A 14110-nucleotide genomic window follows, 5' to 3' on the forward strand; every position below is an offset into this window, starting at 1 on the left:
AGCCACCGCGCCCGGCCTAATATATTCTTTAGAGTTAAAGCTGGGATAACTGCCTGGATTGATTTTTGAGTATGTGATACTTTGATCCTCTGAACAGAAATTATATTAATATTCTATGCAGCTATGAAGCTTCCCTTGCTACTCTTTGTGGGAATTTGGGAAAAAAATCCTGAGTGAGTGTGGAAGAAAGTCTGTAAAATGATCTACTTATGCTTATTAAAAGGTAGTGAAATCTCTCTAACCAAAAGATAAGTTCTTCACAGTTAAGAAAGAGTTGGATTCTATTCTGTGTCATCTGTCATAATCTGCTATCTGTGGTCCGGCAGTTGAATATTTATTACCAGCAGTGATGCGAGAAGTGAGAAGAGCCTAGTTTGATTTTCCAGATCTAAGACTGTGTTTTGAACCACCACTTAGACAAATGCTTTGACTTAAAAGCACTGAGCCAGCTTGATTTGGAACTGTCACCACCAAGAGAGAAAATGTCTGGAATACTGCAGTGTCATTTCTGGGCAGTCTGTCTTTTATGACTTGTCATGCACTACTACAGGGAGACAAGTGAATACTGTGTACATGAAATCATTAGTGCTGTCGTAGCAGGCAGAAGAAAGACCACCAGGCAGAACACAAGACCACCCAACACAAAAAACATGAGCTCCCATTAGCAATATGGTTGAGACTATATGCCCTTGACATTTGCCTTTCAGAATGTTGAGCCACCAAGCATGCTGTTGGATAATTATTGCTTTGTGATGATATTCAGCAACTCTCACAATGTGGACCACCAGTTCTGGTTTGGGTTTCTTCTTTTTATTAGGACCATCTGAGAATGTCTGTGGTAGAGACTTTGGTGAATTTCATCTGTCCTGTGGCCAAAGGAATGAAAGGAAGAGCAACTTAGTTTGTTAATATGGAAGAATTCAGCAACAAAAAACCCATGACACATGTCTGGAAGAGGCTTCATTGAGGGATTTTTTTATTTTTCAAACAAAGCATTCTAAAATGTTTTACTACTGCTTATTAAAGGGCACTCTATGCACATAGCCTTATACTAATTAGCCTTATACTAATTTCAGAGCTGTAGTGATATATTTTTAATCCAACAAAACTTTCTGGTTGGTATTTCTATTTCACAAAGACTGGGCTATCTCCTGGTTGAAAAACAAGCCAAAACAAAATAAAGCATTTTTTTTTTTCTAAAATAAGTTAATGTGATTTTAAACAATCATAAAGTTTTTATTTTTAAAATATTTTTGTAAAGCAAAAATGAGTTCAATCTCTTTCCTTTACTTGCCTTTGCCTCAAACTTTTTTTTTCTTGCCTTTATTTCATTTTATTCGACTTCTACTTCTTATATTGAATGTCTTGGTCAAATTTTTAAACTTGAATTTACCAATACTGCTTCTCATCTGACTCATTTATTTCCTGATGACAAATTTTTTGCTCAAGTTTTTTCTTTTTTTTTTTTTTAGATTTGCCATTGTTGTTGATACTTGCTTCTCTTGTACTCTTGTTCTTTCAGTAAACATTTTATTGAAGTTATTTACAGATTTTTCTCAGGCATGTAAAATCTATTAACCAACTACATATCTGTTTCATCTTTATGATTTCAATGCCTTTTAAATTCAACTTTTTTTTGAGGAATTTCTATTCTCTCTGAAAATTTTGAATTCCAAAGAGAATGGATAATCAATCCTTAAATAAGTAACTCATTATCTTAGTGGTCTTAAAGAAATTTATTTAGATTGCAGATCTTTAAATTGACTTGACGTGTTATGTTGTCATTGCTTGTAAAATCTACCTTTAGTGGAAGCAAACAAAAATTACTTTAAAAACATATATAGAGAGGTTAGATTTTATACCTAGTGCAGAAATCTCTTGATTCAAAACATTTGACAAAAATACCGTAAGTTGAAATTGAGTTATCTTCTGCAGAAGCCAATTCTCCAGCAGTGTCGGGAGTAGAACTGGGGCTCTTTACTATTCTAGTCTGTTGCTCTGATAAGCAACATCAGTGTGTACAGGTGAGATTTTCATCCAGTTAACATTCATTCAGAGAATTATATCTTCTAAAGCTTTCTAACTCAACAAGAGCAGAGTACATAAGCATCCTACACAGTGCTCAACTACAAAATATTTGATGAATAAATGGCAGGAGCTAAATATAACTAGAAAAAGCTGTAGAACAAAAAAGAAACAAAATCGTAAAATGACTAGATCTGGAAAAAAACATTCATGAAGATCGTGGATTTTAAAGTTTAGACTCCTGATTCATCTCTACTTATGCATAATCTGTTTTGGAACCCATTGTATATGCCACTATTTCCAGTAACTGATCCAAAATTGAGTTCCATCCTGGAATGTTGTGGTTTCCAAATACTAAATTGTTTACCAGATATAGAACAATACAGATTTTTCATCAACTTACCCAGGCCTCTTCTGACCACCATTTCCTTAGTATCCTGACAAGAAATTCCGAGTTTCTCCTACTGGTATATAAGCTCTCAGGCTTATGTGAATTTGTCTTCTTTCTCACTCAGGAGATTTCTCTGCTTTCCCATGCCCTGCATCATTCTTTCATCCCTAGGGGCTGATCTGTCCATTTCCTGTGGGGTACATGCTTGGCCCAAATGTGTGTAATTATGAAGTTTGCCTTGGGATCTGGGGTAGTGGGATGGGGATAGTTCTTGATGCCTGGTGCACACAGTTTGTGTCTCGGGAGAAGAATCATAGAAAACAATTAACTGAGCATTTGTCAAAAATACTGGCACGTGCACATGTCTTTTAGCTCCCCAAAGATTTCCCTTCTGCTTTGCTAACCTCAGGATACTGGCCAGCCAGATGGAAAGACTGCCAAGCACATCCAGCTCATGTAGCCAGAAGGCCACTCCATTTGAGTATCTGGAAATCATTCTTCGCTCACTTGGGAGGTTCTGGGGCCTCTTTATTTCCTCAGAAACAAGGCCCACCCCAGTGATTTCAAGAGCACATTGCAGCCTAGTCTCCACAAGCGAACAAGCTGTGAGAGCTGGTAATCTGCAGCTCCTCTCCTGCTCTGTTTAATGCAGTACATTCTTTTCCCAGCAACATAGGTTTACGGCCTCCCAAGACCCTTCTCATGAAAGGTACTAAAATGCAGTGTCAAGTTAAGTTAAGATGAGTGATTAGGGAAATCTGTAGCTACTGAGAATGAGGTTCCCGGATGCGTATCAGAAGCGACCACAGAAGGTGAGGGTTTGCCTCTTTTCCATCTGTTGTCAGGAATAATGAAGAGAAGCAGAAGGCATTGGTTTGCTTCTCAAATTCCCAGCTCTGCTTCTTACTGTTGCCAATAATGATGCACTGGGTAGGGGATGAAGCTTCCCTCCCATATCTCTTTCCTGGCTTTGGTGATGGACTGGCCACATCTAGAAGGGAAAGAGACGTGAAATTCCTTGAATGCAGATCAGTGGCCAAGGTCCTACCAAGGTCAGTCGTTGAGTAGGACAGCTCCTTTACCTGCAGGACCTTACCAGAATGTCTGCAAGGCAATGACACCAATGTGAAAATAAACCCCATCTTTCACTCTGCACTTCTCTTCTTCTTATCTCAGATTAAAATGCACCCCCCTTTTTAAAAAAATCAAGCAAATACAATAAAGATGAAAAAAAGTGACTGACAAAGATAGAAATTTAGAGGAAATAAATTTATACTTGACTGCTCCTCCTCCCCACCCCTTCCATTCCTTAAATTGGAAACAATACTTCAGTAATGGTCTTTCTAATACATAAATGTAACCATATCACTTTCTTGCTTTAAAGTCTGCAACTGCTATTTAGAGTCAAGTTAATGGTCTTTAGTATAATACTCCCCCACAACCACCCCAAACTCAAGCCAGGCTGAATTGTTGCAGCTCCTTAAATCATCAGGTCCTTTAGAGTTTCCACAGTTGGACACAAGCCACTCCCCATACTTGAGATGCCTTTATTTCCCTGGTCTTGCAAAACTGCTGATTTAAAATGCCATTCAGATGTCCCTCTCACTTGCAAATCTTCTCCAGCTCTACCAAGAATAGCACTTGCTGTCTTTGCACCATGGAATTGTGTGTGTATCTTTTATAACATGATATTATTTTGGTTTTGTTGCTGTTGTTCACTTGCATGTGTATCCTAGTGGACTGATTTCTTTGGGGGCAGGGATTTTGTGTTATTGTCCCATTAACCCCAAGGTTTCTGAATGACTGCAGTGTAGTAGATTCATTACACTGTTGCAGAATGAATGGACAAAACTGGAAAATATAACTAAAGTTTGTATATATTTCCCCATTTTCTAAATTCCCACACCTTAAGAAAGATGCTTTTTCCTCCTTTTTCACATTTTGTTGAAGTAGTACAGTCTTTCATCTCTTCCCTTTATTCCTATCTTTCTTTCTTGATTTTATCTTTTTTTGGAAAAGAAGGTATTTGGCACGGCATCCTTCTCTCTGCTCTCATCATCATGGCTGCATTCTCTTATCAGAGACCCAGAGACCTCAGCTCTTGTCAAGCAGCCCTGTCTCGTGGCTGCAGCGCCCACTGGGATCTGTGCTCCCTCTCATTCATTGCCCTCGGGGTGCAAGAGTAAAGACCACTTCCCACTATGAACAGTCCCTTAGTTATTCTCCCTCCCTCCAAATGTGTAAATAGTCCCTTCATTAAATGCTCTTTACCCTTTGAGTGAGCCATCTCTTTCCTGCCTCAACCCTGACTGATACTGTGGTCAACAAATAATAATTGAGTTACTATTTATTAATTAATCTCTTAATTTATAAACAAGAATACGGATTTCTTCCACTTAGTTACATCATATCCACAATGATATCTGTAGGAATCAGGAGCCAAAGTCTTGAAAATGTTTAGGGACCCCAGAGAAATATTCTCCATTGAAGTTGAAATTTGTATTTTCAGTCTTTCCTGTTATATATCTCTGTCCCACTCATGCAACAAGCGTTTATTAATCACTGCCTTCTCTTCATTCTTATCTTTGATTTTTTTAATCTTATCTTTCCCCTTTTCTATGTGAGAATATTCTTAGATCATAAGTCAGAGAACTTCGACTACTGGCTATGTAATTAGGCAAGTCTCTGCACCTTGGTTTCCTTATCTGTGAAATGGGGAGGCTGATTCCTCTCTTACAGAACCCACAGAGCTGCTGAGTAAATCAAATAAAACAATTGTATGTATAATCTGTAATCGCATTTACTACTTTTACTGTTTTTGCTGTTTTCATGTTTGTAATTGTTGATGTCTTTCCTCCATAGTGCTTCTTTTTTTTCAAATAAAAGTTTTTTCTTTCTGCTGTTTTAGGTTTTCTTCCTTTTCCATGATATTCCTTTCATGCTCCTTTTCCACAAGTGCCACCCTCTTGACTAGTCTTTTGAAAATACCCTGCAAGACCCATTAGTCTATACCTCAGCTCCTTTGAGACTGTCCTGTTCGTTTTTCTCTCTTGCCTTAGTGGCTTTCTTAAAAGCTTGTTTAAAAAAATATTCCCTCTGTGGTAAAAGGATAAAAATTCTAGAAAAATATAAACTTGTACCTAGACTGAAACAGATGTATAATTCTCCTTTGTTGAAATGGTTTGGCTTTGTGTCCTCATCCAAATCTCATCTTGAATTATAATCCCATAATCCCCATGTGTCAAGGACGAGACCTGGTGGGAGGTGATTGGGTCATGGGGGCAGTTTCCCCCATGCTGTTCTTGTGATAGTGAGTTCTCGCAAGATCTGGTAGTTCTATAAGTGTTTAACATTTCCTCCTACATATGCTTTTTCTCTCTCCTGCCGCCTTGTAGAGAAGGTTATCTGCTTCTCTTTCCGCCATGATTGTAAGTTTCATGAGGCCTCCCAGCCAGGTGGAACTGTCAATCAATTAAAACTCCTCTGTTGATAAATTATCCAGCCTTGGGTAGTATCTTGATAGCAGTGTGAGAATGGACTAATACATTTGTTTTGTGATTTTTGAGAATAAAGTTAAGGTGAATATCAGAAAGGTTTTTAGGGTTCAGTTGATCACAGCCTGAATAGTGTCTTCATATGCTACTGTTGTAATTAGTAGTCTAATAACACCACCAAGGTATTGTCCCATTCATCTTTCTATGTATTCTCATTTCTTATTCTTAATATTATTTGCTCAGTGTTTATTGAGCAGCTATTTTGTGCCAGACTTTTGTTCAGTGCTGCATTTTTAAGAGAGGCATTGTCTTCACTCCCAGCAAGTGTACAGTTCAGTGGGGATAAAAATGAGCATGCTGGTAATTACAAGACATGTTAGGAGAAAACACAAATGAGTTTTGTTCCCTGATATATCCACAACATCAAGAACAGTTTCTTGGACATAGCAGGTCCCTAATAAATACTGTTGAATTTATGAATGGATCTTGAGATTCCAAATGTTGAATAGGAATTCATCAGTTAAAAATGAGTGGGATGAGGCATTGGAACAGGCAGAAGAAATGGCTCAGAGGCAGAAGAAAGCATGATAGTTATGGGAAAGTGCAGGTTTCTGTTTAGCAAGAGCTTTATGTGGGAATGAGATTTGGTGAGAATTGAGCTCAATAAATCAACATATCCCTTGATAATGACTACGACCTACTGTGTGTCTCCCACATATCAAGTACTTTATATAAATTATCTTAAACCTTAACGCTGTGAAAAAAAGTATTATTCAGTCTCCTTTGCTCATTCAACTCAATTTCACCTAGATACAAGTGATGGCAGTGTTCAAGAATAGCCATATACTTGATCCTGGCCATACATTTCTTTGATGACTGATAAGATGGTCAAACCTTGAAAGCTGAGTTCAACTGCCTCCAGGAAAAAGAATGCAGATTTTAGAAATTTTTTTCAGCTGTTATCACACTCTTATTATGTGGGAATAAATTTAAGAAGACCCTAGGTAGTAAATAATCTGGAGCCTTCAACTGTGGTGCAATGAGTTTTATTAAACAGTTGGATGCCAAATTTTAGTACAATGTGCAATAAGTAAACCAGAGGCAGTAGAACTGGAGCATAACTCTATGCAGAACAAAGAACTCTGAGAAAACACTATGTTCTCTGGCTAACCCATCAAAAGGTGTGAGTTTGAAGGGGACTAGAGCAGAACTGCAGAGATTATGACTATTTTAAATTCTAATAACTTTCAAATTAATGGTTGGAAATTTATACTGAAGGCTATTGCTAAGTGGTCCTGAGAATCCTAGGCATTTTGTGCAGAGAAGATCTTATAGATATTTTACTGTAACTTCCTTGTTTTGTAGAGGTGGAAACTGAGGTCCAACAAGTTCAAGGTCTCACAGCTGGCACTGAAGTTAGTGCTCTCTCCACTGCACCACATTGTCTCTGCAGAAGTTTTCAGTGTTCCTCTACTATGAGATGATCTCTTTAGTTAAATCATAGGATGCACAGAATTTGCACCACTCTTTCTTAATGTCTACTTCCCAGTCACTTAGTTGTTTGTTTTTTTAAGTTACTCTAAGCTCCTTAAGGATGTGGAAAAACTCCATGAAGGAAGAAGTGAATTCAATACTAAAAGAACAACTTTTTTCAATCTTGACTTTATTGCCTTTCTGTTATTTTTATTAAAGAATCCAAAATTAAATGATTTGTCCATATATACGCTTTATTTATTTTGCACTATGTGGCAAGTATTCATAAAATATTAGTTTAAGAAACCAAATATGAGATAAATTGAGTTACTGGCTTACCTTCAGGTCACATAGGAATCACAACCAGGATCCAATTCTTAAGAATCTTAGTTGACACCAAAGGTGTCTCTCCTTGGAGGGGGCTTGGTTCACTGAAAAGGGAGATCATGAAGGCCTCAAAGAATGCTTGGAGAATCTCCCAAGAAGCATTGCAATGGTACTTTTCTTATAAAGTGTGAGCCTTTATAAGAGAACTTCATGAAACAACTGTTGTGGTGCTTTATTTGGGGCTCTTTACTATCATCATTGACAGTGAAGCTTTAGTAGGAAAACAAACAAACCAAAAACACTGGGCTGATGAAAACAAATATGGAAGCATCTGGTACAGTATCTAGCAGAGAGAAGATACTTATTACATCTTTATTGATGGAAAGAAGGAAGGAAAAAGGGATAGGAGAGAGAGAAAAGATGGGAAGGGCTTTTAAAAACAGATGCTAAATACTAGAGTCTGGGAAGGGTGGGTAGGTGAAGCAGGGATGAACAGAGGTAGGTTAACAGGTAAAAACATACAGTTAGATAAAAGGTACAACTTCTATTGTTCAACAGCAAAGTAGAGTGACTATAGTTACAACAATGTATTATGTATTTCAAAATAGCTAGAAGAGAGTAGCTTGAATTGTTCCCAACACATAGAAAAAATAAATAATCAAAGTCATAAATACCTCAAATATCCCAACTTGATCACTATACAACCTATGCATGTAACAAAACATTTACTTCCTTAAAATGTAAAATATTATGTATCAGTAAAAACTAAAAATACAAAATTTAAAGCAGCTTTTAACACATGAAATAACCAGCTGGCATCATAATGACAGGATCAGATTCACAGAAAACAATATTAACCTTAAATGTAAATGGGCTAAATGCCTCAATTAAAAGACACAGACTGGCAATTGGATAAGGCATCAAGACCCATCAGAATGCTGTATTCAGGAGACCCATCTCACATGCAGAGACACACATAAGCTCAAAATAAAGGGATGGAGAAATATTTACCAAGAAAATGTAAAGCAAAAAGAGCAGGGGTTGCAATTCTAGTCTCTGATAAAACAGACTTTAAACCAACAAAGATCAAAAGAGACAAAGAAGGACATAACATAATGGTAAAGGGATCTATGCAACAAGAAGATCTAACAATCCTAAATATATATGCACCCAATACAGGAGCACCCAGATTCATAAAGCAAGTTCTTAGAGACGTACAAAGGGACTTAGACACAATAATAGTGGGAGACTTTAACACCCCACTGTCAGTATTAGACAGATCAATGAGACAGAAAATTAACAAGGATATTCAGGACTTGAACTCAACTCTGGACCAAACGGACCTAATAGACATCTACAGAACTGTCCACCACAAATAAACAGAATATATATTCTTCTCAGCACCACATCACACGTATTCTAAAATTGACCACATAATTGGAAGTAAAACACTCCTCAGTAAATGCAAAAGAAAGGAAATCATAACAAACAGTCTCTCAGACCACAGTGCAATCAAATTAGAACTCAGGATTAACAAACACACTCAAAACCACACAACTACATGGAAACTGGACAACTTGCTCCTGAATGACTACTGGGTAAATAACGAAATTAAGGCAGAAATAAATAAATTATTTGAAACCAATGGGAACAAAGACACAACATACCAGAATAAGCAGTGTTTATAGGGAAATTTATAGCACTAAATGCCCACATCAGAAAGCTGGAAAGATCTAAAATCCATACCCTAACATCACAATTAAAAGAACTAGAGAAGCAAGAGCAAACAAATTCAAAAGCTAGAAGAAGTCAAGAAATAACTAAGATCGGAGCAGAATTGAAGGAGATAGAGACACAAAAAACCCTGCAAGAAATCAATGAATCTAGAAGCTGGTGTTTTGAAAAGATTAACAAAATAGACAGACTGCTATCCAGACTAATAAAGAAGAAAAGAGAAAAATCAAATGGACACAATAAAAAATGATAAAGGGGATATCACCACTGATCCCACAGAAATACAAAATACCACCAGAGAATACTATAAACACCTCTATGCAAATAAACTAGAAAATCTGGAAGAAATGGATACATTCCTGGAAGCATACACCCTCCAAAGACTAAACCAGGAAGAAGTCAAATGCCTGAATAGACAAATAACAAGTTCTGAAATTGAGGCAGTAATTAATAGCTTATCAAACAAGAAAAGCCCAGGAACAGACAGATTCACAGCCAAATTCTACTAGAGGTACAAAGAGGAGTTGGTACCATTCCTTCTGAAACTATTCCAAACAATAGAAAAAGAGAGAATCCTCCCTAACTCATTTTATGAGTCCAGCACCATCCTGATATCACAACCTGGCAGAGACACAACAAAAAAAGAAAATTTCAGGCCAATATTCCTGATGAACATCGATGCAAACATCTTCAATAAAATAATGGCAAACTGAATTCAGCAGCACATCAAAAAGCTTATCCACCACAATCAAGTCAGCTTTACACCTGGGATGCAAGACCAGTTCAACATATGCAAATTAATAAATGTAATCCATCACATAAACAGAACCAGTGACAAAAACCACATGATTATCTCAATAGATGCAAAAAAGGCCTTCAATAAAATTCAGCATGCCTTCATGCTAAAATCTCTCAATAAACTAGGTATTGATGGAACATATCTCAAAATAATAAGAGATATTTATGACAAACCCACAGCCAATATCATACTGAATGGGCAACAGCTGGAAGCATTCCTTTTGAAAACCAGCCCAAGACAAGGATGCTCTCTCACCACTCCTATCCAATAAAGTATTGGAAATTCTGGCCAGGGCAATCAGGCAATGGAAAGAAATAAAGTGTATTCAGATAGGAAGAGAGGAAGTCAAATTGTCTCTGTTTGCAGATGACATGATTATATATTTAGAAAACCCCATCGTCTCAGCTTAAACTCTCCTTAAACTGATAAGCAACTTTAGCAAAGTCTCAAGATACAAAATCAATGTGCAAAAATCACAAGCATGCCTATACACCAATAACAGAGAGCCAGATCATGAGTGTACTCCCATTCACAATTACTACAAAGAGAGTAAAGTACCTAGGAATACAGTTTACAAGGGATGTGAAGGATCTCTTCAAGGAGAATTATAAACCACTGGTCAAGGAAATCAGAGAGGACACAAACAAGTGGGAAAACATTCCATGCTCATGGATAGGAAGAATCAATATTGTGAAAATGGCCATACTTTCCAAAGTAATTTATAGATTCAAAGATATTCCCATCAAGCTACCATTGACTTTTTTCACAGAAGTAGAAAAAAAAAAAAACTACTTTAAATTTCATATGGAACCAAAAAATGGCCTTTATAGCCAAGACAATCCTTAGCAAGAAGAACAAAACTGGAGGCATCATGCTACCGGACTTCAAATGATACTACAAGCTACTGTAACCAAAACAGCATGGTACTGGTACCAAGACAGATATATAGACCGATGGAACAGAATAGAGACCTCAGAAATAATGCCAAATATCTACAACCATCTGCTCTTTGACAAATCAGACAAAAACAAGCAATGGAGATAGGATTCCCTATTTAATAAATGGTGTTGGGAAAACTGTCTAGACATATGCAAAATACTGAAACTGGACCCATTCCTTACACCTTATATAAAAATTAACTCACGATGGGTTAATGACTTAAATGTAAGACCTGAAACCATAAAAACTCTAGAAGAAAACCTAGGCAACACCATTCAGGACATAGGCATGGGCAAAGACTTCATGACTAAAACACCAAAAGCAATGGCAACAAAAGCCAAAATTGACAAATGAGATCTCATTAAACTAAAGAATTCTGCACAGCAAAAGAAACTATCATCAGATTGAACAGGCAACCTACAGAATGGAAGAACATTTTTGCAATCTATCTGTTTGACAAAGGGCTAATATCCAGAATCTACAAGGAACTTTAACAAATTTACAAGAAAAAAGCAAACAACCCCATCAAAAATTGGGCAATAGACATGAACAGACACTTCTCAAAAGAACAAATTTATGTGGCCAACAAACTATGAAAAAAAGCTGATCATCACTGGTCATTAGAGAAATGCAAATCCAAACCACAATGAGATACCATCCCATGCCAGTTAGAATGGCGATCATTAAAAAGTCAGGAAACAACAGATGCTGGAGAAGATATGAAGAAATTGGAACACTTTTATACTGTTGGTGGGAGTATAAATTATTTCAACCATTGTGGAAGACAGTTTGGTGACTCCTCAAAGATCTACAACCAGAAATACCATTTGACCCAGCAATCCCGTTACTGGGTATATACCCAAAGGATTATAAATCATTCTACTATAAGGACACATGCACACATATGTTTATTGCCACACTGTTCACAATAGCAAAGAGTTGGAGCCAACCCAAATGCCCATCAGTGATAGACTGGATAAAGAAAATGTGGCACATATATGCCATGGAATACTATGCAGCCATAAAAAGGATGAGATCATGTCCTTTGAAGGGACATGGATGAAGCTGGAAACCATCATTCTCAGCAAACTAACACAGGAACAGAAAACCAAACACCACATATTCTCACTCATAAGTGGGAGTTGAACAATGAGAAAACATGGACACAGGGAGGAGAACATCACACATCAGGGCCTGTCAGGAGGTGTGGGGCTGGGGGAGGGATAGCATTAGGAGAAATACGTAATGTAGATGATGGGTTGATGGGTGCAGCAAACCACCATGTCATGTGTATACCTATGTAACAAACCTGCGCGTTCTGCACAAGTATCCTAGAACTTAAAGTATAAAACACACACACACACACACACACACACACACACAAACACACAGAGAAAAAAATGGACCTAAATTCAAGTTGCTTAGTGTTCCAAATATAATGTAAATGGAATATTTGGGCCTCTGCAAATCATTCTATTTGTAGAATTTGTGACTTACACTTGGAGTAACATTTTGAATTTAATTTCGAGGAGTATTTGAAAAAGCTATTTATACTGGACTTTCTTCTCATACATTTGTGTAATTGAAATAACTTGGCCTTTTGGCCAAAATGTGTAAGATCTATTTTACACATAGTTGCACAGATCCAAATGTCAGCTCTACCATTAAAAAAGTACATGGAACTAGGAAAACAGAATCTTCTTAAAAGAGAATTCTCAGTTGCCAAATCACATTTGTTATGAAAATTATTATGAGCTTCATTATAATATGCTCTATAAAAGGTACTCTGTACTTTTAAAACTCTGAGGAATTAGTGTTTTGTTAAGAAATTTTGTTAAATTACCGAGATGTTTTAGTTTTTAATACTTATATGCTGGACACAATAATGATAGAAAAATCTTTCTGTGTTCTATGGGGAAGAGCTCGACATGAAGCAGGATATTTTCTCAGGGTCAGTTTCTGCAGCATCCCTCTAATTCAAAATCCATAGCACTACCAGTTTCTTCCTCAGAAGGCCCCATTTCTTTTTTCTTTTCTTTTCTTTCTTTTTTTTTTTTTTTGAGACAGAGTCTCTCTCTGTCACCCAGGCTACATAAAAATGTAAACTTCTTTGGCCAAGTCCATTTAAGGCTCACCAAGGACTACCCTTTCTACCTTTGTGGACTTCTCTCAATGAAAAACCCCTTGTGTAAGCCCAGGATTTGGATACCACCCTCCTATCCTGAAAATAACGATAGCAGTTGACATTTATTGAGTACTTACCATGTGCCAAGCAGTGTTCTCGGTACTTCTCACATGTTAATCGCCAGGACGGCCTGTGACATGGGTATTACCATTACTTTCATTTTACTGATAGGGAGCTTAGGCAGAGAGGTTAGGATTTCCTTACGTTGTACAGAGTGGTAACTTGTACAGAATGGTAACTTAAAGGGCCAGGATTAAAACCCAGGCAGTCTGTCTCCAGAGCCCTCACTGTTAATTTCTTTATAAACATCCTGCCCCTTTCAGCCTTGCCCTAAGTCTCCCAAATAAATGAAGTCTCATGTGGGCACCTTCTTTCCCAGTTAATGAAAATATTCATGTCCTCTCTTTAAAAGACCACATGTGTTGCAGTTACTAGCAGTGAGTGAGTCTTTGGCCATCCTCAAAGAGAGCCACAGTGTCTGCTTGATAAAAGCCACAATTTTCCTGACCTGCTCTGGGGCTGGCCCCCTCAAAGAAAATGCAGGCAGACACTTGGCAACTGGGCTCTCCCAGACTCTCAAGCACATAGCTGTGTTAGTGTTGGCAGTGGGGGACGGTTTGCTTCCTCCCTGTTTCATGAACTGTCACATCAGCCTCTTTGATCCTCCCAGGGTCTCAAGTGTGCCAAGATCATTACTCCACGTTATTGCTCTGTTTCAGATAATTGCCAGAGAAAACGCTAAG

The 14110-nt window shown here is 37.5% G+C and overlaps 1 long non-coding RNA gene across 1 annotated transcript; it reads right to left on the reverse strand.

Moving 5' to 3' along the window:
- Positions 1-289: 289 nt before the first annotated feature.
- Positions 290-13515, reverse strand: LOC105493041 (uncharacterized). The gene is made up of 4 exons (XR_011608460.1): positions 13445-13515; positions 7723-7814; positions 2429-3407; positions 290-866 (listed from the first exon to the last, which is right to left on the reverse strand). It is a non-coding gene; the product is annotated as an uncharacterized lncRNA (long non-coding RNA).
- Between the last annotated feature and the right edge of the window lie 595 nt (positions 13516-14110).

The sequence above is a fragment of the Macaca nemestrina genome, chromosome 1, assembly GCF_043159975.1.
Source record: "Macaca nemestrina isolate mMacNem1 chromosome 1, mMacNem.hap1, whole genome shotgun sequence".
Lineage (NCBI taxonomy): Eukaryota > Metazoa > Chordata > Mammalia > Primates > Cercopithecidae > Macaca > Macaca nemestrina.